The sequence below is a fragment of the Lactuca serriola genome, chromosome 1 (genome assembly GCF_051521515.1).
Source record: "Lactuca serriola cultivar US96UC23 chromosome 1, Lser_US96UC23_V15, whole genome shotgun sequence".
In the NCBI taxonomy this organism is placed as follows: Eukaryota; Viridiplantae; Streptophyta; class Magnoliopsida; order Asterales; family Asteraceae; genus Lactuca; species Lactuca serriola.
This window is the reverse complement of record NC_136408.1, coordinates 206,976,917-206,994,264: the sequence shown is the minus strand read 5'-3', so window position 1 is coordinate 206,994,264 and position 17,348 is coordinate 206,976,917. Positions and strand designations below refer to the sequence as shown.

The window sequence follows — 17,348 nt, the reverse complement described above, 5'->3', positions numbered from 1 at the left end:
ATCGGCTCCGTTCCAAAAATACGAAAACCATCAGCCATGAACCGGAGGGCACCCGAGCATAGAAATAGCAAGAAAGAAAGGAAAAAAAAGCACGTAAAACCTAGAAACAAACGCAAACGGACAACGAAAAAGGGGGGGTGCAACACGAGGACTTCCCAGGGGGTCACCCATCCTAGTACTACTCTCGCCCAAGCACGCTTAACTGCGGAGTTCTGATGGGATCCGGTGCATTAGTGCTGGTATGATCGCGCCCGAAATACTATCCATGTTTATTGTTTTTATGTGTTAGAAGACGCCTTTGTTTTGGTACGCGGGGCGTGGGACCCACGTGACGGATCGGCTCCGTTCCAAAAATACGAAAACCATCAGCCATGAACCGGAGGGCACCCGAGCATAGAAATAGCAAGAAAGAAAGGAAAAAAAAGCACGTAAAACCTAGAAACAAACGCAAACGGACAACGAAAAAGGGGGGTGCAACACGAGGACTTCCCAGGGGGTCACCCATCCTAGTACTACTCTCGCCCAAGCACGCTTAACTGCGGAGTTCTGATGGGATCCGGTGCATTAGTGCTGGTATGATCGCGCCCGAAATACTATCCATGTTTATTGTTTTTATGTGTTAGAAGACGCCTTTGTTTTGGTACGCGGGGCGTGGGACCCACGTGACGGATCGGCTCCGTTCCAAAAATACGAAAACCATCAGCCATGAACCGGAGGGCACCCGAGCATAGAAATAGCAAGAAAGAAAGGAAAAAAAAGCACGTAAAACCTAGAAACAAACGCAAACGGACAACGAAAAAGGGGGGTGCAACACGAGGACTTCCCAGGGGGTCACCCATCCTAGTACTACTCTCGCCCAAGCACGCTTAACTGCGGAGTTCTGATGGGATCCGGTGCATTAGTGCTGGTATGATCGCGCCCGAAATACTATCCATGTTTATTGTTTTTATGTGTTAGAAGACGCCTTTGTTTTGGTACGCGGGGCGTGGGACCCACGTGACGGATCGGCTCCGTTCCAAAAATACGAAAACCATCAGCCATGAACCGGAGGGCACCCGAGCATAGAAATAGCAAGAAAGAAAGGAAAAAAAAAGCACGTAAAACCTAGAAACAAACGCAAACGGACAACGAAAAAGGGGAGTGCAACACGAGGACTTCCCAGGGGGTCACCCATCCTAGTACTACTCTCGCCCAAGCACGCTTAACTGCGGAGTTCTGATGGGATCCGGTGCATTAGTGCTGGTATGATCGCGCCCGAAATACTATCCATGTTTATTGTTTTTATGTGTTAGAAGACGCCTTTGTTTTGGTACGCGGGGCGTGGGACCCACGTGACGGATCGGCTCCGTTCCAAAAATACGAAAACCATCAGCCATGAACCGGAGGGCACCCGAGCATAGAAATAGCAAGAAAGAAAGGAAAAAAAAGCACGTAAAACCTAGAAACAAACGCAAACGGACAACGAAAAAGGGGGGTGCAACACGAGGACTTCCCAGGGGGTCACCCATCCTAGTACTACTCTCGCCCAAGCACGCTTAACTGCGGAGTTCTGATGGGATCCGGTGCATTAGTGCTGGTATGATCGCGCCCGAAATACTATCCATGTTTATTGTTTTTATGTGTTAGAAGACGCCTTTGTTTTGGTACGCGGGGCGTGGGACCCACGTGACGGATCGGCTCCGTTCCAAAAATACGAAAACCATCAGCCATGAACCGGAGGGCACCCGAGCATAGAAATAGCAAGAAAGAAAGGAAAAAAAAGCACGTAAAACCTAGAAACAAACGCAAACGGACAACGAAAAAGGGGGGTGCAACACGAGGACTTCCCAGGGGGTCACCCATCCTAGTACTACTCTCGCCCAAGCACGCTTAACTGCGGAGTTCTGATGGGATCCGGTGCATTAGTGCTGGTATGATCGCGCCCGAAATACTATCCATGTTTATTGTTTTTATGTGTTAGAAGACGCCTTTGTTTTGGTACGCGGGGCGTGGGACCCACGTGACGGATCGGCTCCGTTCCAAAAATACGAAAACCATCAGCCATGAACCGGAGGGCACCCGAGCATAGAAATAGCAAGAAAGAAAGGAAAAAAAAAGCACGTAAAACCTAGAAACAAACGCAAACGGACAACGAAAAAGGGGGGTGCAACACGAGGACTTCCCAGGGGGTCACCCATCCTAGTACTACTCTCACCCAAGCACGCTTAACTGCGGAGTTCTGATGGGATCCGGTGCATTAGTGCTGGTATGATCGCGCCCGAAATACTATCCATGTTTATTGTTTTTATGTGTTAGAAGACGCCTTTGTTTTGGTACGCGGGGCGTGGGACCCACGTGACGGATCGGCTCCGTTCCAAAAATACGAAAACCATCAGCCATGAACCGGAGGGCACCCGAGCATAGAAATAGCAAGAAAGAAAGGAAAAAAAAGCACGTAAAACCTAGAAACAAACGCAAACGGACAACGAAAAAGGGGGGGTGCAACACGAGGACTTCCCAGGGGGTCACCCATCCTAGTACTACTCTCGCCCAAGCACGCTTAACTGCGGAGTTCTGATGGGATCCGGTGCATTAGTGCTGGTATGATCGCGCCCGAAATACTATCCATGTTTATTGTTTTTATGTGTTAGAAGACGCCTTTGTTTTGGTACGCGGGGCGTGGGACCCACGTGACGGATCGGCTCCGTTCCAAAAATACGAAAACCATCAGCCATGAACCGGAGGGCACCCGAGCATAGAAATAGCAAGAAAGAAAGGAAAAAAAAGCACGTAAAACCTAGAAACAAACGCAAACGGACAACGAAAAAGGGGGGTGCAACACGAGGACTTCCCAGGGGGTCACCCATCCTAGTACTACTCTCGCCCAAGCACGCTTAACTGCGGAGTTCTGATGGGATCCGGTGCATTAGTGCTGGTATGATCGCGCCCGAAATACTATCCATGTTTATTGTTTTTATGTGTTAGAAGACGCCTTTGTTTTGGTACGCGGGGCGTGGGACCCACGTGACGGATCGGCTCCGTTCCAAAAATACGAAAACCATCAGCCATGAACCGGAGGGCACCCGAGCATAGAAATAGCAAGAAAGAAAGGAAAAAAAAGCACGTAAAACCTAGAAACAAACGCAAACGGACAACGAAAAAGGGGGGTGCAACACGAGGACTTCCCAGGGGGTCACCCATCCTAGTACTACTCTCGCCCAAGCACGCTTAACTGCGGAGTTCTGATGGGATCCGGTGCATTAGTGCTGGTATGATCGCGCCCGAAATACTATCCATGTTTATTGTTTTTATGTGTTAGAAGACGCCTTTGTTTTGGTACGCGGGGCGTGGGACCCACGTGACGGATCGGCTCCGTTCCAAAAATACGAAAACCATCAGCCATGAACCGGAGGGCACCCGAGCATAGAAATAGCAAGAAAGAAAGGAAAAAAAAAGCACGTAAAACCTAGAAACAAACGCAAACGGACAACGAAAAAGGGGAGTGCAACACGAGGACTTCCCAGGGGGTCACCCATCCTAGTACTACTCTCGCCCAAGCACGCTTAACTGCGGAGTTCTGATGGGATCCGGTGCATTAGTGCTGGTATGATCGCGCCCGAAATACTATCCATGTTTATTGTTTTTATGTGTTAGAAGACGCCTTTGTTTTGGTACGCGGGGCGTGGGACCCACGTGACGGATCGGCTCCGTTCCAAAAATACGAAAACCATCAGCCATGAACCGGAGGGCACCCGAGCATAGAAATAGCAAGAAAGAAAGGAAAAAAAAGCACGTAAAACCTAGAAACAAACGCAAACGGACAACGAAAAAGGGGGGTGCAACACGAGGACTTCCCAGGGGGTCACCCATCCTAGTACTACTCTCGCCCAAGCACGCTTAACTGCGGAGTTCTGATGGGATCCGGTGCATTAGTGCTGGTATGATCGCGCCCGAAATACTATCCATGTTTATTGTTTTTATGTGTTAGAAGACGCCTTTGTTTTGGTACGCGGGGCGTGGGACCCACGTGACGGATCGGCTCCGTTCCAAAAATACGAAAACCATCAGCCATGAACCGGAGGGCACCCGAGCATAGAAATAGCAAGAAAGAAAGGAAAAAAAAGCACGTAAAACCTAGAAACAAACGCAAACGGACAACGAAAAAGGGGGGTGCAACACGAGGACTTCCCAGGGGGTCACCCATCCTAGTACTACTCTCGCCCAAGCACGCTTAACTGCGGAGTTCTGATGGGATCCGGTGCATTAGTGCTGGTATGATCGCGCCCGAAATACTATCCATGTTTATTGTTTTTATGTGTTAGAAGACGCCTTTGTTTTGGTACGCGGGGCGTGGGACCCACGTGACGGATCGGCTCCGTTCCAAAAATACGAAAACCATCAGCCATGAACCGGAGGGCACCCGAGCATAGAAATAGCAAGAAAGAAAGGAAAAAAAAAGCACGTAAAACCTAGAAACAAACGCAAACGGACAACGAAAAAGGGGGGTGCAACACGAGGACTTCCCAGGGGGTCACCCATCCTAGTACTACTCTCGCCCAAGCACGCTTAACTGCGGAGTTCTGATGGGATCCGGTGCATTAGTGCTGGTATGATCGCGCCCGAAATACTATCCATGTTTTTTGTTTTTATGTGTTAGAAGACGCCTTTGTTTTGGTACGCGGGGCGTGGGACCCACGTGACGGATCGGCTCCGTTCCAAAAATACGAAAACCATCAGCCATGAACCGGAGGGCACCCGAGCATAGAAATAGCAAGAAAGAAAGGAAAAAAAAGCACGTAAAACCTAGAAACAAACGCAAACGGACAACGAAAAAGGGGGGTGCAACACGAGGACTTCCCAGGGGGTCACCCATCCTAGTACTACTCTCGCCCAAGCACGCTTAACTGCGGAGTTCTGATGGGATCCGGTGCATTAGTGCTGGTATGATCGCGCCCGAAATACTATCCATGTTTATTGTTTTTATGTGTTAGAAGACGCCTTTGTTTTGGTACGCGGGGCGTGGGACCCACGTGACGGATCGGCTCCGTTCCAAAAATACGAAAACCATCAGCCATGAACCGGAGGGCACCCGAGCATAGAAATAGCAAGAAAGAAAGGAAAAAAAAGCACGTAAAACCTAGAAACAAACGCAAACGGACAACGAAAAAGGGGGGTGCAACACGAGGACTTCCCAGGGGGTCACCCATCCTAGTACTACTCTCGCCCAAGCACGCTTAACTGCGGAGTTCTGATGGGATCCGGTGCATTAGTGCTGGTATGATCGCGCCCGAAATACTATCCATGTTTATTGTTTTTATGTGTTAGAAGACGCCTTTGTTTTGGTACGCGGGGCGTGGGACCCACGTGACGGATCGGCTCCGTTCCAAAAATACGAAAACCATCAGCCATGAACCGGAGGGCACCCGAGCATAGAAATAGCAAGAAAGAAAGGAAAAAAAAAGCACGTAAAACCTAGAAACAAACGCAAACGGACAACGAAAAAGGGGGGTGCAACACGAGGACTTCCCAGGGGGTCACCCATCCTAGTACTACTCTCGCCCAAGCACGCTTAACTGCGGAGTTCTGATGGGATCCGGTGCATTAGTGCTGGTATGATCGCACCCGAAATACTATCCATGTTTATTGTTTTTATGTGTTAGAAGACGCCTTTGTTTTGGTACGCGGGGCGTGGGACCCACGTGACGGATCGGCTCCGTTCCAAAAATACGAAAACCATCAGCCATGAACCGGAGGGCACCCGAGCATAGAAATAGCAAGAAAGAAAGGAAAAAAAAGCACGTAAAACCTAGAAACAAACGCAAACGGACAACGAAAAAGGGGGGTGCAACACGAGGACTTCCCAGGGGGTCACCCATCCTAGTACTACTCTCGCCCAAGCACGCTTAACTGCGGAGTTCTGATGGGATCCGGTGCATTAGTGCTGGTATGATCGCACCCGAAATACTATCCATGTTTATTGTTTTTATGTGTTAGAAGACGCCTTTGTTTTGGTACGCGGGGCGTGGGACCCACGTGACGGATCGGCTCCGTTCCAAAAATACGAAAACCATCAGCCATGAACCGGAGGGCACCCGAGCATAGAAATAGCAAGAAAGAAAGAAAAAAAAAAGCACGTAAAACCTAGAAACAAACGCAAACGGACAACGAAAAAGGGGGGTGCAACACGAGGACTTCCCAGGGGGTCACCCATCCTAGTACTACTCTCGCCCAAGCACGCTTAACTGCGGAGTTCTGATGGGATCCGGTGCATTAGTGCTGGTATGATCGCACCCGAAATACTATCCATGTTTATTGTTTTTATGTGTTAGAAGACGCCTTTGTTTTGGTACGCGGGGCGTGGGACCCACGTGACGGATCGGCTCCGTTCCAAAAATACGAAAACCATCAGCCATGAACCGGAGGGCACCCGAGCATAGAAATAGCAAGAAAGAAAGGAAAAAAAAGCACGTAAAACCTAGAAACAAACGCAAACGGACAACGAAAAAGGGGGGTGCAACACGAGGACTTCCCAGGGGGTCACCCATCCTAGTACTACTCTCGCCCAAGCACGCTTAACTGCGGAGTTCTGATGGGATCCGGTGCATTAGTGCTGGTATGATCGCACCCGAAATACTATCCATGTTTATTGTTTTTATGTGTTAGAAGACGCCTTTGTTTTGGTACGCGGGGCGTGGGACCCACGTGACGGATCGGCTCCGTTCCAAAAATACGAAAACCATCAGCCATGAACCGGAGGGCACCCGAGCATAGAAATAGCAAGAAAGAAAGAAAAAAAAAAGCACGTAAAACCTAGAAACAAACGCAAACGGACAACGAAAAAGGGGGGTGCAACACGAGGACTTCCCAGGGGGTCACCCATCCTAGTACTACTCTCGCCCAAGCACGCTTAACTGCGGAGTTCTGATGGGATCCGGTGCATTAGTGCTGGTATGATCGCGCCCGAAATACTATCCATGTTTATTGTTTTTATGTGTTAGAAGACGCCTTTGTTTTGGTACGCGGGGCGTGGGACCCACGTGACGGATCGGCTCCGTTCCAAAAATACGAAAACCATCAGCCATGAACCGGAGGGCACCCGAGCATAGAAATAGCAAGAAAGAAAGGAAAAAAAAGCACGTAAAACCTAGAAACAAACGCAAACGGACAACGAAAAAGGGGGGTGCAACACGAGGACTTCCCAGGGGGTCACCCATCCTAGTACTACTCTCGCCCAAGCACGCTTAACTGCGGAGTTCTGATGGGATCCGGTGCATTAGTGCTGGTATGATCGCGCCCGAAATACTATCCATGTTTATTGTTTTTATGTGTTAGAAGACGCCTTTGTTTTGGTACGCGGGGCGTGGGACCCACGTGACGGATCGGCTCCGTTCCAAAAATACGAAAACCATCAGCCATGAACCGGAGGGCACCCGAGCATAGAAATAGCAAGAAAGAAAGGAAAAAAAAGCACGTAAAACCTAGAAACAAACTCAAACGGACAACGAAAAAGGGGGGTGCAACACGAGGACTTCCCAGGGGGTCACCCATCCTAGTACTACTCTCGCCCAAGCACGCTTAACTGCGGAGTTCTGATGGGATCCGGTGCATTAGTGCTGGTATGATCGCGCCCGAAATACTATCCATGTTTATTGTTTTTATGTGTTAGAAGACGCCTTTGTTTTGGTACGCGGGGCGTGGGACCCACGTGACGGATCGGCTCCGTTCCAAAAATACGAAAACCATCAGCCATGAACCGGAGGGCACCCGAGCATAGAAATAGCAAGAAAGAAAGGAAAAAAAAGCACGTAAAACCTAGAAACAAACGCAAACGGACAACGAAAAAGGGGGGTGCAACACGAGGACTTCCCAGGGGGTCACCCATCCTAGTACTACTCTCGCCCAAGCACGCTTAACTGCAGAGTTCTGATGGGATCCGGTGCATTAGTGCTGGTATGATCGCGCCCGAAATACTATCCATGTTTATTGTTTTTATGTGTTAGAAGACGCCTTTGTTTTGGTACGCGGGGCGTGGGACCCACGTGACGGATCGGCTCCGTTCCAAAAATACGAAAACCATCAGCCATGAACCGGAGGGCACCCGAGCATAGAAATAGCAAGAAAGAAAGGAAAAAAAAGCACGTAAAACCTAGAAACAAACGCAAACGGACAACGAAAAAGGGGGGGTGCAACACGAGGACTTCCCAGGGGGTCACCCATCCTAGTACTACTCTCGCCCAAGCACGCTTAACTGCGGAGTTCTGATGGGATCCGGTGCATTAGTGCTGGTATGATCGCGCCCGAAATACTATCCATGTTTATTGTTTTTATGTGTTAGAAGACGCCTTTGTTTTGGTACGCGGGGCGTGGGACCCACGTGACGGATCGGCTCCGTTCCAAAAATACGAAAACCATCAGCCATGAACCGGAGGGCACCCGAGCATAGAAATAGCAAGAAAGAAAGGAAAAAAAAGCACGTAAAACCTAGAAACAAACTCAAACGGACAACGAAAAAGGGGGGTGCAACACGAGGACTTCCCAGGGGGTCACCCATCCTAGTACTACTCTCGCCCAAGCACGCTTACCTGCGGAGTTCTGATGGGATCCGGTGCATTAGTGCTGGTATGATCGCGCCCGAAATACTATCCATGTTTATTGTTTTTATGTGTTAGAAGACGCCTTTGTTTTGGTACGCGGGGCGTGGGACCCACGTGACGGATCGGCTCCGTTCCAAAAATACGAAAACCATCAGCCATGAACCGGAGGGCACCCGAGCATAGAAATAGCAAGAAAGAAAGGAAAAAAAAGCACGTAAAACCTAGAAACAAACGCAAACGGACAACGAAAAAGGGGGGTGCAACACGAGGACTTCCCAGGGGGTCACCCATCCTAGTACTACTCTCGCCCAAGCACGCTTAACTGCGGAGTTCTGATGGGATCCGGTGCATTAGTGCTGGTATGATCGCGCCCGAAATACTATCCATGTTTATTGTTTTTATGTGTTAGAAGACGCCTTTGTTTTGGTACGCGGGGCGTGGGACCCACGTGACGGATCGGCTCCGTTCCAAAAATACGAAAACCATCAGCCATGAACCGGAGGGCACCCGAGCATAGAAATAGCAAGAAAAAAGGAAAAAAAAGCACGTAAAACCTAGAAACAAACGCAAACGGACAACGAAAAAGGGGGGTGCAACACGAGGACTTCCCAGGGGGTCACCCATCCTAGTACTACTCTCGCCCAAGCACGCTTAACTGCGGAGTTCTGATGGGATCCGGTGCATTAGTGCTGGTATGATCGCGCCCGAAATACTATCCATGTTTATTGTTTTTATGTGTTAGAAGACGCCTTTGTTTTGGTACGCGGGGCGTGGGACCCACGTGACGGATCGGCTCCGTTCCAAAAATACGAAAACCATCAGCCATGAACCGGAGGGCACCCGAGCATAGAAATAGCAAGAAAGAAAGGAAAAAAAAGCACGTAAAACCTAGAAACAAACTCAAACGGACAACGAAAAAAGGGGGTGCAACACGAGGACTTCCCAGGGGGTCACCCATCCTAGTACTACTCTCGCCCAAGCACGCTTAACTGCGGAGTTCTGATGGGATCCGGTGCATTAGTGCTGGTATGATCGCGCCCGAAATACTATCCATGTTTATTGTTTTTATGTGTTAGAAGACGCCTTTGTTTTGGTACGCGGGGCGTGGGACCCACGTGACGGATCGGCTCCGTTCCAAAAATACGAAAACCATCAGCCATGAACCGGAGGGCACCCGAGCATAGAAATAGCAAGAAAGAAAGGAAAAAAAAGCACGTAAAACCTAGAAACAAACGCAAACGGACAACGAAAAAGGGGGGGTGCAACACGAGGACTTCCCAGGGGGTCACCCATCCTAGTACTACTCTCGCCCAAGCACGCTTAACTGCGGAGTTCTGATGGGATCCGGTGCATTAGTGCTGGTATGATCGCGCCCGAAATACTATCCATGTTTATTGTTTTTATGTGTTAGAAGACGCCTTTGTTTTGGTACGCGGGGCGTGGGACCCACGTGACGGATCGGCTCCGTTCCAAAAATACGAAAACCATCAGCCATGAACCGGAGGGCACCCGAGCATAGAAATAGCAAGAAAGAAAGGAAAAAAAAGCACGTAAAACCTAGAAACAAACGCAAACGGACAACGAAAAAGGGGGGTGCAACACGAGGACTTCCCAGGGGGTCACCCATCCTAGTACTACTCTCGCCCAAGCACGCTTAACTGCGGAGTTCTGATGGGATCCGGTGCATTAGTGCTGGTATGATCGCGCCCGAAATACTATCCATGTTTATTGTTTTTATGTGTTAGAAGACGCCTTTGTTTTGGTACGCGGGGCGTGGGACCCACGTGACGGATCGGCTCCGTTCCAAAAATACGAAAACCATCAGCCATGAACCGGAGGGCACCCGAGCATAGAAATAGCAAGAAAGAAAGGAAAAAAAAGCACGTAAAACCTAGAAACAAACGCAAACGGACAACGAAAAAGGGGGGTGCAACACGAGGACTTCCCAGGGGGTCACCCATCCTAGTACTACTCTCGCCCAAGCACGCTTAACTGCGGAGTTCTGATGGGATCCGGTGCATTAGTGCTGGTATGATCGCGCCCGAAATACTATCCATGTTTATTGTTTTTATGTGTTAGAAGACGCCTTTGTTTTGGTACGCGGGGCGTGGGACCCACGTGACGGATCGGCTCCGTTCCAAAAATACGAAAACCATCAGCCATGAACCGGAGGGCACCCGAGCATAGAAATAGCAAGAAAGAAAGGAAAAAAAAAGCACGTAAAACCTAGAAACAAACGCAAACGGACAACGAAAAAGGGGAGTGCAACACGAGGACTTCCCAGGGGGTCACCCATCCTAGTACTACTCTCGCCCAAGCACGCTTAACTGCGGAGTTCTGATGGGATCCGGTGCATTAGTGCTGGTATGATCGCGCCCGAAATACTATCCATGTTTATTGTTTTTATGTGTTAGAAGACGCCTTTGTTTTGGTACGCGGGGCGTGGGACCCACGTGACGGATCGGCTCCGTTCCAAAAATACGAAAACCATCAGCCATGAACCGGAGGGCACCCGAGCATAGAAATAGCAAGAAAGAAAGGAAAAAAAAGCACGTAAAACCTAGAAACAAACGCAAACGGACAACGAAAAAGGGGGGTGCAACACGAGGACTTCCCAGGGGGTCACCCATCCTAGTACTACTCTCGCCCAAGCACGCTTAACTGCGGAGTTCTGATGGGATCCGGTGCATTAGTGCTGGTATGATCGCGCCCGAAATACTATCCATGTTTATTGTTTTTATGTGTTAGAAGACGCCTTTGTTTTGGTACGCGGGGCGTGGGACACACGTGACGGATCGGCTCCGTTCCAAAAATACGAAAACCATCAGCCATGAACCGGAGGGCACCCGAGCATAGAAATAGCAAGAAAGAAAGGAAAAAAAAGCACGTAAAACCTAGAAACAAACGCAAACGGACAACGAAAAAGGGGGGTGCAACACGAGGACTTCCCAGGGGGTCACCCATCCTAGTACTACTCTCGCCCAAGCACGCTTAACTGCGGAGTTCTGATGGGATCCGGTGCATTAGTGCTGGTATGATCGCGCCCGAAATACTATCCATGTTTATTGTTTTTATGTGTTAGAAGACGCCTTTGTTTTGGTACGCGGGGCGTGGGACCCACGTGACGGATCGGCTCCGTTCCAAAAATACGAAAACCATCAGCCATGAACCGGAGGGCACCCGAGCATAGAAATAGCAAGAAAGAAAGGAAAAAAAAAGCACGTAAAACCTAGAAACAAACGCAAACGGACAACGAAAAAGGGGGGTGCAACACGAGGACTTCCCAGGGGGTCACCCATCCTAGTACTACTCTCGCCCAAGCACGCTTAACTGCGGAGTTCTGATGGGATCCGGTGCATTAGTGCTGGTATGATCGCGCCCGAAATACTATCCATGTTTATTGTTTTTATGTGTTAGAAGACGCCTTTGTTTTGGTACGCGGGGCGTGGGACCCACGTGACGGATCGGCTCCGTTCCAAAAATACGAAAACCATCAGCCATGAACCGGAGGGCACCCGAGCATAGAAATAGCAAGAAAGAAAGGAAAAAAAAGCACGTAAAACCTAGAAACAAACGCAAACGGACAACGAAAAAGGGGGGTGCAACACGAGGACTTCCCAGGGGGTCACCCATCCTAGTACTACTCTCGCCCAAGCACGCTTAACTGCGGAGTTCTGATGGGATCCGGTGCATTAGTGCTGGTATGATCGCGCCCGAAATACTATCCATGTTTATTGTTTTTATGTGTTAGAAGACGCCTTTGTTTTGGTACGCGGGGCGTGGGACCCACGTGACGGATCGGCTCCGTTCCAAAAATACGAAAACCATCAGCCATGAACCGGAGGGCACCCGAGCATAGAAATAGCAAGAAAGAAAGGAAAAAAAAGCACGTAAAACCTAGAAACAAACGCAAACGGACAACGAAAAAGGGGGGTGCAACACGAGGACTTCCCAGGGGGTCACCCATCCTAGTACTACTCTCGCCCAAGCACGCTTAACTGCGGAGTTCTGATGGGATCCGGTGCATTAGTGCTGGTATGATCGCGCCCGAAATACTATCCATGTTTATTGTTTTTATGTGTTAGAAGACGCCTTTGTTTTGGTACGCGGGGCGTGGGACCCACGTGACGGATCGGCTCCGTTCCAAAAATACGAAAACCATCAGCCATGAACCGGAGGGCACCCGAGCATAGAAATAGCAAGAAAGAAAGGAAAAAAAAGCATGTAAAACCTAGAAACAAACGCAAACGGACAACGAAAAAGGGGGGTGCAACACGAGGACTTCCCAGGGGGTCACCCATCCTAGTACTACTCTCGCCCAAGCACGCTTAACTGCGGAGTTCTGATGGGATCCGGTGCATTAGTGCTGGTATGATCGCGCCCGAAATACTATCCATGTTTATTGTTTTTATGTGTTAGAAGACGCCTTTGTTTTGGTACGCGGGGCGTGGGACCCACGTGACGGATCGGCTCCGTTCCAAAAATACGAAAACCATCAGCCATGAACCGGAGGGCACCCGAGCATAGAAATAGCAAGAAAGAAAGGAAAAAAAAGCACGTAAAACCTAGAAACAAACGCAAACGGACAACGAAAAAGGGGGGTGCAACACGAGGACTTCCCAGGGGGTCACCCATCCTAGTACTACTCTCGCCCAAGCACGCTTAACTGCGGAGTTCTGATGGGATCCGGTGCATTAGTGCTGGTATGATCGCGCCCGAAATACTATCCATGTTTATTGTTTTTATGTGTTAGAAGACGCCTTTGTTTTGGTACGCGGGGCGTGGGACCCACGTGACGGATCGGCTCCGTTCCAAAAATACGAAAACCATCAGCCATGAACCGGAGGGCACCCGAGCATAGAAATAGCAAGAAAGAAAGGAAAAAAAAGCACGTAAAACCTAGAAACAAACGCAAACGGACAACGAAAAAGGGGGGGTGCAACACGAGGACTTCCCAGGGGGTCACCAATCCTAGTACTACTCTCGCCCAAGCACGCTTAACTGCGGAGTTCTGATGGGATCCGGTGCATTAGTGCTGGTATGATCGCGCCCGAAATACTATCCATGTTTATTGTTTTTATGTGTTAGAAGACGCCTTTGTTTTGGTACGCGGGGCGTGGGACCCACGTGACGGATCGGCTCCGTTCCAAAAATACGAAAACCATCAGCCATGAACCGGAGGGCACCCGAGCATAGAAATAGCAAGAAAGAAAGGAAAAAAAAGCACGTAAAACCTAGAAACAAACGCAAACGGACAACGAAAAAGGGGGGTGCAACACGAGGACTTCCCAGGGGGTCACCCATCCTAGTACTACTCTCGCCCAAGCACGCTTAACTGCGGAGTTCTGATGGGATCCGGTGCATTAGTGCTGGTATGATCGCGCCCGAAATACTATCCATGTTTATTGTTTTTATGTGTTAGAAGACGCCTTTGTTTTGGTACGCGGGGCGTGGGACCCACGTGACGGATCGGCTCCGTTCCAAAAATACGAAAACCATCAGCCATGAACCGGAGGGCACCCGAGCATAGAAATAGCAAGAAAGAAAGGAAAAAAAAGCACGTAAAACCTAGAAACAAACGCAAACGGACAACGAAAAAGGGGGGTGCAACACGAGGACTTCCCAGGGGGTCACCCATCCTAGTACTACTCTCGCCCAAGCACGCTTAACTGCGGAGTTCTGATGGGATCCGGTGCATTAGTGCTGGTATGATCGCGCCCGAAATACTATCCATGTTTATTGTTTTTATGTGTTAGAAGACGCCTTTGTTTTGGTACGCGGGGCGTGGGACCCACGTGACGGATCGGCTCCGTTCCAAAAATACGAAAACCATCAGCCATGAACCGGAGGGCACCCGAGCATAGAAATAGCAAGAAAGAAAGGAAAAAAAAGCACGTAAAACCTAGAAACAAACGCAAACGGACAACGAAAAAGGGGGGTGCAACACGAGGACTTCCCAGGGGGTCACCCATCCTAGTACTACTCTCGCCCAAGCACGCTTAACTGCGGAGTTCTGATGGGATCCGGTGCATTAGTGCTGGTATGATCGCACCCGAAATACTATCCATGTTTATTGTTTTTATGTGTTAGAAGACGCCTTTGTTTTGGTACGCGGGGCGTGGGACCCACGTGACGGATCGGCTCCGTTCCAAAAATACGAAAACCATCAGCCATGAACCGGAGGGCACCCGAGCATAGAAATAGCAAGAAAGAAAGGAAAAAAAAGCACGTAAAACCTAGAAACAAACGCAAACGGACAACGAAAAAGGGGGGTGCAACACGAGGACTTCCCAGGGGGTCACCCATCCTAGTACTACTCTCGCCCAAGCACGCTTAACTGCGGAGTTCTGATGGGATCCGGTGCATTAGTGCTGGTATGATCGCACCCGAAATACTATCCATGTTTATTGTTTTTATGTGTTAGAAGACGCCTTTGTTTTGGTACGCGGGGCGTGGGACCCACGTGACGGATCGGCTCCGTTCCAAAAATACGAAAACCATCAGCCATGAACCGGAGGGCACCCGAGCATAGAAATAGCAAGAAAGAAAGGAAAAAAAAAGCACGTAAAACCTAGAAACAAACGCAAACGGACAACGAAAAAGGGGGGTGCAACACGAGGACTTCCCAGGGGGTCACCCATCCTAGTACTACTCTCGCCCAAGCACGCTTAACTGCGGAGTTCTGATGGGATCCGGTGCATTAGTGCTGGTATGATCGCACCCGAAATACTATCCATGTTTATTGTTTTTATGTGTTAGAAGACGCCTTTGTTTTGGTACGCGGGGCGTGGGACCCACGTGACGGATCGGCTCCGTTCCAAAAATACGAAAACCATCAGCCATGAACCGGAGGGCACCCGAGCATAGAAATAGCAAGAAAGAAAGGAAAAAAAAGCACGTAAAACCTAGAAACAAACGCAAACGGACAACGAAAAAGGGGGGTGCAACACGAGGACTTCCCAGGGGGTCACCCATCCTAGTACTACTCTCGCCCAAACACGCTTAACTGCGGAGTTCTGATGGGATCCGGTGCATTAGTGCTGGTATGATCGCACCCGAAATACTATCCATGTTTATTGTTTTTATGTGTTAGAAGACGCCTTTGTTTTGGTACGCGGGGCGTGGGACCCACGTGACGGATCGGCTCCGTTCCAAAAATACGAAAACCATCAGCCATGAACCGGAGGGCACCCGAGCATAGAAATAGCAAGAAAGAAAGAAAAAAAAAAGCACGTAAAACCTAGAAACAAACGCAAACGGACAACGAAAAAGGGGGGTGCAACACGAGGACTTCCCAGGGGGTCACCCATCCTAGTACTACTCTCGCCCAAGCACGCTTAACTGCGGAGTTCTGATGGGATCCGGTGCATTAGTGCTGGTATGATCGCACCCGAAATACTATCCATGTTTATTGTTTTTATGTGTTAGAAGACGCCTTTGTTTTGGTACGCGGGGCGTGGGACCCACGTGACGGATCGGCTCCGTTCCAAAAATACGAAAACCATCAGCCATGAACCGGAGGGCACCCGAGCATAGAAATAGCAAGAAAGAAAGGAAAAAAAAGCACGTAAAACCTAGAAACAAACGCAAACGGACAACGAAAAAGGGGGGTGCAACACGAGGACTTCCCAGGGGGTCACCCATCCTAGTACTACTCTCGCCCAAGCACGCTTAACTGCGGAGTTTTGATGGGATCCGGTGCATTAGTGCTGGTATGATCGCACCCGAAATACTATCCATGTTTATTGTTTTTATGTGTTAGAAGACGCCTTTGTTTTGGTACGCGGGGCGTGGGACCCACGTGACGGATCGGCTCCGTTCCAAAAATACGAAAACCATCAGCCATGAACCGGAGGGCACCCGAGCATAGAAATAGCAAGAAAGAAAGAAAAAAAAAAGCACGTAAAACCTAGAAACAAACGCAAACGGACAACGAAAAAGGGGGGTGCAACACGAGGACTTCCCAGGGGGTCACCCATCCTAGTACTACTCTCGCCCAAGCACGCTTAACTGCGGAGTTCTGATGGGATCCGGTGCATTAGTGCTGGTATGATCGCACCCGAAATACTATCCATGTTTATTGTTTTTATGTGTTAGAAGACGCCTTTGTTTTGGTACGCGGGGCGTGGGACCCACGTGACGGATCGGCTCCGTTCCAAAAATACGAAAACCATCAGCCATGAACCGGAGGGCACCCGAGCATAGAAATAGCAAGAAAGAAAGGAAAAAAAAGCACGTAAAACCTAGAAACAAACGCAAACGGACAACGAAAAAGGGGGGTGCAACACGAGGACTTCCCAGGGGGTCACCCATCCTAGTACTACTCTCGCCCAAGCACGCTTAACTGCGGAGTTCTGATGGGATCCGGTGCATTAGTGCTGGTATGATCGCGCCCGAAATACTATCCATGTTTATTGTTTTTATGTGTTAGAAGACGCCTTTGTTTTGGTACGCGGGGCGTGGGACCCACGTGACGGATCGGCTCCGTTCCAAAAATACGAAAACCATCAGCCATGAACCGGAGGGCACCCGAGCATAGAAATAGCAAGAAAGAAAGGAAAAAAAAGCACGTAAAACCTAGAAACAAACGCAAACGGACAACGAAAAAGGGGGGTGCAACACGAGGACTTCCCAGGGGGTCACCCATCCTAGTACTACTCTCGCCCAAGCACGCTTAACTGCGGAGTTCTGATGGGATCCGGTGCATTAGTGCTGGTATGATCGCACCCGAAATACTATCCATGTTTATTGTTTTTATGTGTTAGAAGACGCCTT

The 17,348-nt window shown here is 49.5% G+C and overlaps 52 non-coding genes across 52 annotated transcripts; all 52 read right to left on the bottom strand.

Moving 5' to 3' along the window:
• Positions 1 to 134: 134 nt before the first annotated feature.
• On the bottom strand, positions 135 to 253 carry LOC145084093 (5S ribosomal RNA). Its single transcript, XR_013698545.1, has one exon. It is a non-coding gene; the product is annotated as a 5S ribosomal RNA (ribosomal RNA).
• A 215-nt stretch (positions 254 to 468) lies between these two features.
• On the bottom strand, positions 469 to 587 carry LOC145084092 (5S ribosomal RNA). Its single transcript, XR_013698544.1, has one exon. It is a non-coding gene; the product is annotated as a 5S ribosomal RNA (ribosomal RNA).
• Positions 588 to 802: 215 nt separating this feature from the next.
• LOC145084090 (5S ribosomal RNA) lies at positions 803 to 921 on the bottom strand. Its single transcript, XR_013698543.1, has one exon. It is a non-coding gene; the product is annotated as a 5S ribosomal RNA (ribosomal RNA).
• A 216-nt stretch (positions 922 to 1,137) lies between these two features.
• LOC145084527 (5S ribosomal RNA) lies at positions 1,138 to 1,256 on the bottom strand. Its single transcript, XR_013698969.1, has one exon. It is a non-coding gene; the product is annotated as a 5S ribosomal RNA (ribosomal RNA).
• Positions 1,257 to 1,471: 215 nt separating this feature from the next.
• Positions 1,472 to 1,590, bottom strand: LOC145084089 (5S ribosomal RNA). The gene has a single exon (XR_013698542.1). It is a non-coding gene; the product is annotated as a 5S ribosomal RNA (ribosomal RNA).
• A 215-nt stretch (positions 1,591 to 1,805) lies between these two features.
• LOC145084088 (5S ribosomal RNA) lies at positions 1,806 to 1,924 on the bottom strand. Its single transcript, XR_013698541.1, has one exon. It is a non-coding gene; the product is annotated as a 5S ribosomal RNA (ribosomal RNA).
• A 216-nt stretch (positions 1,925 to 2,140) lies between these two features.
• On the bottom strand, positions 2,141 to 2,259 carry LOC145085034 (5S ribosomal RNA). The gene has a single exon (XR_013699451.1). It is a non-coding gene; the product is annotated as a 5S ribosomal RNA (ribosomal RNA).
• Positions 2,260 to 2,475: 216 nt separating this feature from the next.
• LOC145084087 (5S ribosomal RNA) lies at positions 2,476 to 2,594 on the bottom strand. The gene has a single exon (XR_013698540.1). It is a non-coding gene; the product is annotated as a 5S ribosomal RNA (ribosomal RNA).
• Positions 2,595 to 2,809: 215 nt separating this feature from the next.
• On the bottom strand, positions 2,810 to 2,928 carry LOC145084086 (5S ribosomal RNA). The gene has a single exon (XR_013698539.1). It is a non-coding gene; the product is annotated as a 5S ribosomal RNA (ribosomal RNA).
• Positions 2,929 to 3,143: 215 nt separating this feature from the next.
• Positions 3,144 to 3,262, bottom strand: LOC145084084 (5S ribosomal RNA). Its single transcript, XR_013698537.1, has one exon. It is a non-coding gene; the product is annotated as a 5S ribosomal RNA (ribosomal RNA).
• A 216-nt stretch (positions 3,263 to 3,478) lies between these two features.
• LOC145084526 (5S ribosomal RNA) lies at positions 3,479 to 3,597 on the bottom strand. The gene has a single exon (XR_013698968.1). It is a non-coding gene; the product is annotated as a 5S ribosomal RNA (ribosomal RNA).
• Positions 3,598 to 3,812: 215 nt separating this feature from the next.
• On the bottom strand, positions 3,813 to 3,931 carry LOC145084083 (5S ribosomal RNA). Its single transcript, XR_013698536.1, has one exon. It is a non-coding gene; the product is annotated as a 5S ribosomal RNA (ribosomal RNA).
• Positions 3,932 to 4,146: 215 nt separating this feature from the next.
• Positions 4,147 to 4,265, bottom strand: LOC145084082 (5S ribosomal RNA). Its single transcript, XR_013698535.1, has one exon. It is a non-coding gene; the product is annotated as a 5S ribosomal RNA (ribosomal RNA).
• Positions 4,266 to 4,481: 216 nt separating this feature from the next.
• LOC145084081 (5S ribosomal RNA) lies at positions 4,482 to 4,600 on the bottom strand. Its single transcript, XR_013698534.1, has one exon. It is a non-coding gene; the product is annotated as a 5S ribosomal RNA (ribosomal RNA).
• Positions 4,601 to 4,815: 215 nt separating this feature from the next.
• On the bottom strand, positions 4,816 to 4,934 carry LOC145084080 (5S ribosomal RNA). The gene has a single exon (XR_013698533.1). It is a non-coding gene; the product is annotated as a 5S ribosomal RNA (ribosomal RNA).
• Positions 4,935 to 5,149: 215 nt separating this feature from the next.
• LOC145084079 (5S ribosomal RNA) lies at positions 5,150 to 5,268 on the bottom strand. Its single transcript, XR_013698532.1, has one exon. It is a non-coding gene; the product is annotated as a 5S ribosomal RNA (ribosomal RNA).
• A 216-nt stretch (positions 5,269 to 5,484) lies between these two features.
• Positions 5,485 to 5,603, bottom strand: LOC145081069 (5S ribosomal RNA). Its single transcript, XR_013695637.1, has one exon. It is a non-coding gene; the product is annotated as a 5S ribosomal RNA (ribosomal RNA).
• Positions 5,604 to 5,818: 215 nt separating this feature from the next.
• LOC145081068 (5S ribosomal RNA) lies at positions 5,819 to 5,937 on the bottom strand. Its single transcript, XR_013695636.1, has one exon. It is a non-coding gene; the product is annotated as a 5S ribosomal RNA (ribosomal RNA).
• A 216-nt stretch (positions 5,938 to 6,153) lies between these two features.
• LOC145081066 (5S ribosomal RNA) lies at positions 6,154 to 6,272 on the bottom strand. The gene has a single exon (XR_013695635.1). It is a non-coding gene; the product is annotated as a 5S ribosomal RNA (ribosomal RNA).
• A 215-nt stretch (positions 6,273 to 6,487) lies between these two features.
• On the bottom strand, positions 6,488 to 6,606 carry LOC145081065 (5S ribosomal RNA). The gene has a single exon (XR_013695634.1). It is a non-coding gene; the product is annotated as a 5S ribosomal RNA (ribosomal RNA).
• A 216-nt stretch (positions 6,607 to 6,822) lies between these two features.
• On the bottom strand, positions 6,823 to 6,941 carry LOC145084078 (5S ribosomal RNA). Its single transcript, XR_013698531.1, has one exon. It is a non-coding gene; the product is annotated as a 5S ribosomal RNA (ribosomal RNA).
• Positions 6,942 to 7,156: 215 nt separating this feature from the next.
• LOC145084077 (5S ribosomal RNA) lies at positions 7,157 to 7,275 on the bottom strand. Its single transcript, XR_013698530.1, has one exon. It is a non-coding gene; the product is annotated as a 5S ribosomal RNA (ribosomal RNA).
• A 215-nt stretch (positions 7,276 to 7,490) lies between these two features.
• Positions 7,491 to 7,609, bottom strand: LOC145084076 (5S ribosomal RNA). The gene has a single exon (XR_013698529.1). It is a non-coding gene; the product is annotated as a 5S ribosomal RNA (ribosomal RNA).
• Positions 7,610 to 7,824: 215 nt separating this feature from the next.
• On the bottom strand, positions 7,825 to 7,943 carry LOC145084958 (5S ribosomal RNA). The gene has a single exon (XR_013699379.1). It is a non-coding gene; the product is annotated as a 5S ribosomal RNA (ribosomal RNA).
• A 216-nt stretch (positions 7,944 to 8,159) lies between these two features.
• On the bottom strand, positions 8,160 to 8,278 carry LOC145084074 (5S ribosomal RNA). Its single transcript, XR_013698528.1, has one exon. It is a non-coding gene; the product is annotated as a 5S ribosomal RNA (ribosomal RNA).
• Positions 8,279 to 8,493: 215 nt separating this feature from the next.
• Positions 8,494 to 8,612, bottom strand: LOC145085037 (5S ribosomal RNA). Its single transcript, XR_013699453.1, has one exon. It is a non-coding gene; the product is annotated as a 5S ribosomal RNA (ribosomal RNA).
• A 215-nt stretch (positions 8,613 to 8,827) lies between these two features.
• LOC145084072 (5S ribosomal RNA) lies at positions 8,828 to 8,946 on the bottom strand. The gene has a single exon (XR_013698526.1). It is a non-coding gene; the product is annotated as a 5S ribosomal RNA (ribosomal RNA).
• A 214-nt stretch (positions 8,947 to 9,160) lies between these two features.
• Positions 9,161 to 9,279, bottom strand: LOC145084071 (5S ribosomal RNA). The gene has a single exon (XR_013698525.1). It is a non-coding gene; the product is annotated as a 5S ribosomal RNA (ribosomal RNA).
• A 215-nt stretch (positions 9,280 to 9,494) lies between these two features.
• On the bottom strand, positions 9,495 to 9,613 carry LOC145084070 (5S ribosomal RNA). Its single transcript, XR_013698524.1, has one exon. It is a non-coding gene; the product is annotated as a 5S ribosomal RNA (ribosomal RNA).
• A 216-nt stretch (positions 9,614 to 9,829) lies between these two features.
• LOC145084069 (5S ribosomal RNA) lies at positions 9,830 to 9,948 on the bottom strand. The gene has a single exon (XR_013698523.1). It is a non-coding gene; the product is annotated as a 5S ribosomal RNA (ribosomal RNA).
• A 215-nt stretch (positions 9,949 to 10,163) lies between these two features.
• LOC145084068 (5S ribosomal RNA) lies at positions 10,164 to 10,282 on the bottom strand. The gene has a single exon (XR_013698522.1). It is a non-coding gene; the product is annotated as a 5S ribosomal RNA (ribosomal RNA).
• Positions 10,283 to 10,497: 215 nt separating this feature from the next.
• Positions 10,498 to 10,616, bottom strand: LOC145084067 (5S ribosomal RNA). The gene has a single exon (XR_013698521.1). It is a non-coding gene; the product is annotated as a 5S ribosomal RNA (ribosomal RNA).
• Positions 10,617 to 10,832: 216 nt separating this feature from the next.
• LOC145084525 (5S ribosomal RNA) lies at positions 10,833 to 10,951 on the bottom strand. The gene has a single exon (XR_013698967.1). It is a non-coding gene; the product is annotated as a 5S ribosomal RNA (ribosomal RNA).
• A 215-nt stretch (positions 10,952 to 11,166) lies between these two features.
• LOC145084066 (5S ribosomal RNA) lies at positions 11,167 to 11,285 on the bottom strand. Its single transcript, XR_013698520.1, has one exon. It is a non-coding gene; the product is annotated as a 5S ribosomal RNA (ribosomal RNA).
• Positions 11,286 to 11,500: 215 nt separating this feature from the next.
• LOC145084065 (5S ribosomal RNA) lies at positions 11,501 to 11,619 on the bottom strand. The gene has a single exon (XR_013698519.1). It is a non-coding gene; the product is annotated as a 5S ribosomal RNA (ribosomal RNA).
• A 216-nt stretch (positions 11,620 to 11,835) lies between these two features.
• Positions 11,836 to 11,954, bottom strand: LOC145084064 (5S ribosomal RNA). The gene has a single exon (XR_013698518.1). It is a non-coding gene; the product is annotated as a 5S ribosomal RNA (ribosomal RNA).
• Positions 11,955 to 12,169: 215 nt separating this feature from the next.
• Positions 12,170 to 12,288, bottom strand: LOC145084063 (5S ribosomal RNA). The gene has a single exon (XR_013698517.1). It is a non-coding gene; the product is annotated as a 5S ribosomal RNA (ribosomal RNA).
• Positions 12,289 to 12,503: 215 nt separating this feature from the next.
• On the bottom strand, positions 12,504 to 12,622 carry LOC145084061 (5S ribosomal RNA). Its single transcript, XR_013698515.1, has one exon. It is a non-coding gene; the product is annotated as a 5S ribosomal RNA (ribosomal RNA).
• A 215-nt stretch (positions 12,623 to 12,837) lies between these two features.
• LOC145084060 (5S ribosomal RNA) lies at positions 12,838 to 12,956 on the bottom strand. The gene has a single exon (XR_013698514.1). It is a non-coding gene; the product is annotated as a 5S ribosomal RNA (ribosomal RNA).
• A 215-nt stretch (positions 12,957 to 13,171) lies between these two features.
• On the bottom strand, positions 13,172 to 13,290 carry LOC145084058 (5S ribosomal RNA). Its single transcript, XR_013698513.1, has one exon. It is a non-coding gene; the product is annotated as a 5S ribosomal RNA (ribosomal RNA).
• A 216-nt stretch (positions 13,291 to 13,506) lies between these two features.
• On the bottom strand, positions 13,507 to 13,625 carry LOC145085389 (5S ribosomal RNA). The gene has a single exon (XR_013699789.1). It is a non-coding gene; the product is annotated as a 5S ribosomal RNA (ribosomal RNA).
• A 215-nt stretch (positions 13,626 to 13,840) lies between these two features.
• Positions 13,841 to 13,959, bottom strand: LOC145084057 (5S ribosomal RNA). The gene has a single exon (XR_013698512.1). It is a non-coding gene; the product is annotated as a 5S ribosomal RNA (ribosomal RNA).
• Positions 13,960 to 14,174: 215 nt separating this feature from the next.
• On the bottom strand, positions 14,175 to 14,293 carry LOC145084056 (5S ribosomal RNA). The gene has a single exon (XR_013698511.1). It is a non-coding gene; the product is annotated as a 5S ribosomal RNA (ribosomal RNA).
• Positions 14,294 to 14,508: 215 nt separating this feature from the next.
• On the bottom strand, positions 14,509 to 14,627 carry LOC145081064 (5S ribosomal RNA). The gene has a single exon (XR_013695633.1). It is a non-coding gene; the product is annotated as a 5S ribosomal RNA (ribosomal RNA).
• Positions 14,628 to 14,842: 215 nt separating this feature from the next.
• LOC145081063 (5S ribosomal RNA) lies at positions 14,843 to 14,961 on the bottom strand. Its single transcript, XR_013695632.1, has one exon. It is a non-coding gene; the product is annotated as a 5S ribosomal RNA (ribosomal RNA).
• Positions 14,962 to 15,177: 216 nt separating this feature from the next.
• On the bottom strand, positions 15,178 to 15,296 carry LOC145081062 (5S ribosomal RNA). Its single transcript, XR_013695631.1, has one exon. It is a non-coding gene; the product is annotated as a 5S ribosomal RNA (ribosomal RNA).
• A 215-nt stretch (positions 15,297 to 15,511) lies between these two features.
• Positions 15,512 to 15,630, bottom strand: LOC145083660 (5S ribosomal RNA). The gene has a single exon (XR_013698127.1). It is a non-coding gene; the product is annotated as a 5S ribosomal RNA (ribosomal RNA).
• A 216-nt stretch (positions 15,631 to 15,846) lies between these two features.
• LOC145081061 (5S ribosomal RNA) lies at positions 15,847 to 15,965 on the bottom strand. The gene has a single exon (XR_013695630.1). It is a non-coding gene; the product is annotated as a 5S ribosomal RNA (ribosomal RNA).
• Positions 15,966 to 16,180: 215 nt separating this feature from the next.
• On the bottom strand, positions 16,181 to 16,299 carry LOC145084694 (5S ribosomal RNA). Its single transcript, XR_013699127.1, has one exon. It is a non-coding gene; the product is annotated as a 5S ribosomal RNA (ribosomal RNA).
• Positions 16,300 to 16,515: 216 nt separating this feature from the next.
• On the bottom strand, positions 16,516 to 16,634 carry LOC145081059 (5S ribosomal RNA). Its single transcript, XR_013695628.1, has one exon. It is a non-coding gene; the product is annotated as a 5S ribosomal RNA (ribosomal RNA).
• A 215-nt stretch (positions 16,635 to 16,849) lies between these two features.
• Positions 16,850 to 16,968, bottom strand: LOC145084055 (5S ribosomal RNA). The gene has a single exon (XR_013698510.1). It is a non-coding gene; the product is annotated as a 5S ribosomal RNA (ribosomal RNA).
• Positions 16,969 to 17,183: 215 nt separating this feature from the next.
• LOC145081058 (5S ribosomal RNA) lies at positions 17,184 to 17,302 on the bottom strand. The gene has a single exon (XR_013695627.1). It is a non-coding gene; the product is annotated as a 5S ribosomal RNA (ribosomal RNA).
• Between the last annotated feature and the right edge of the window lie 46 nt (positions 17,303 to 17,348).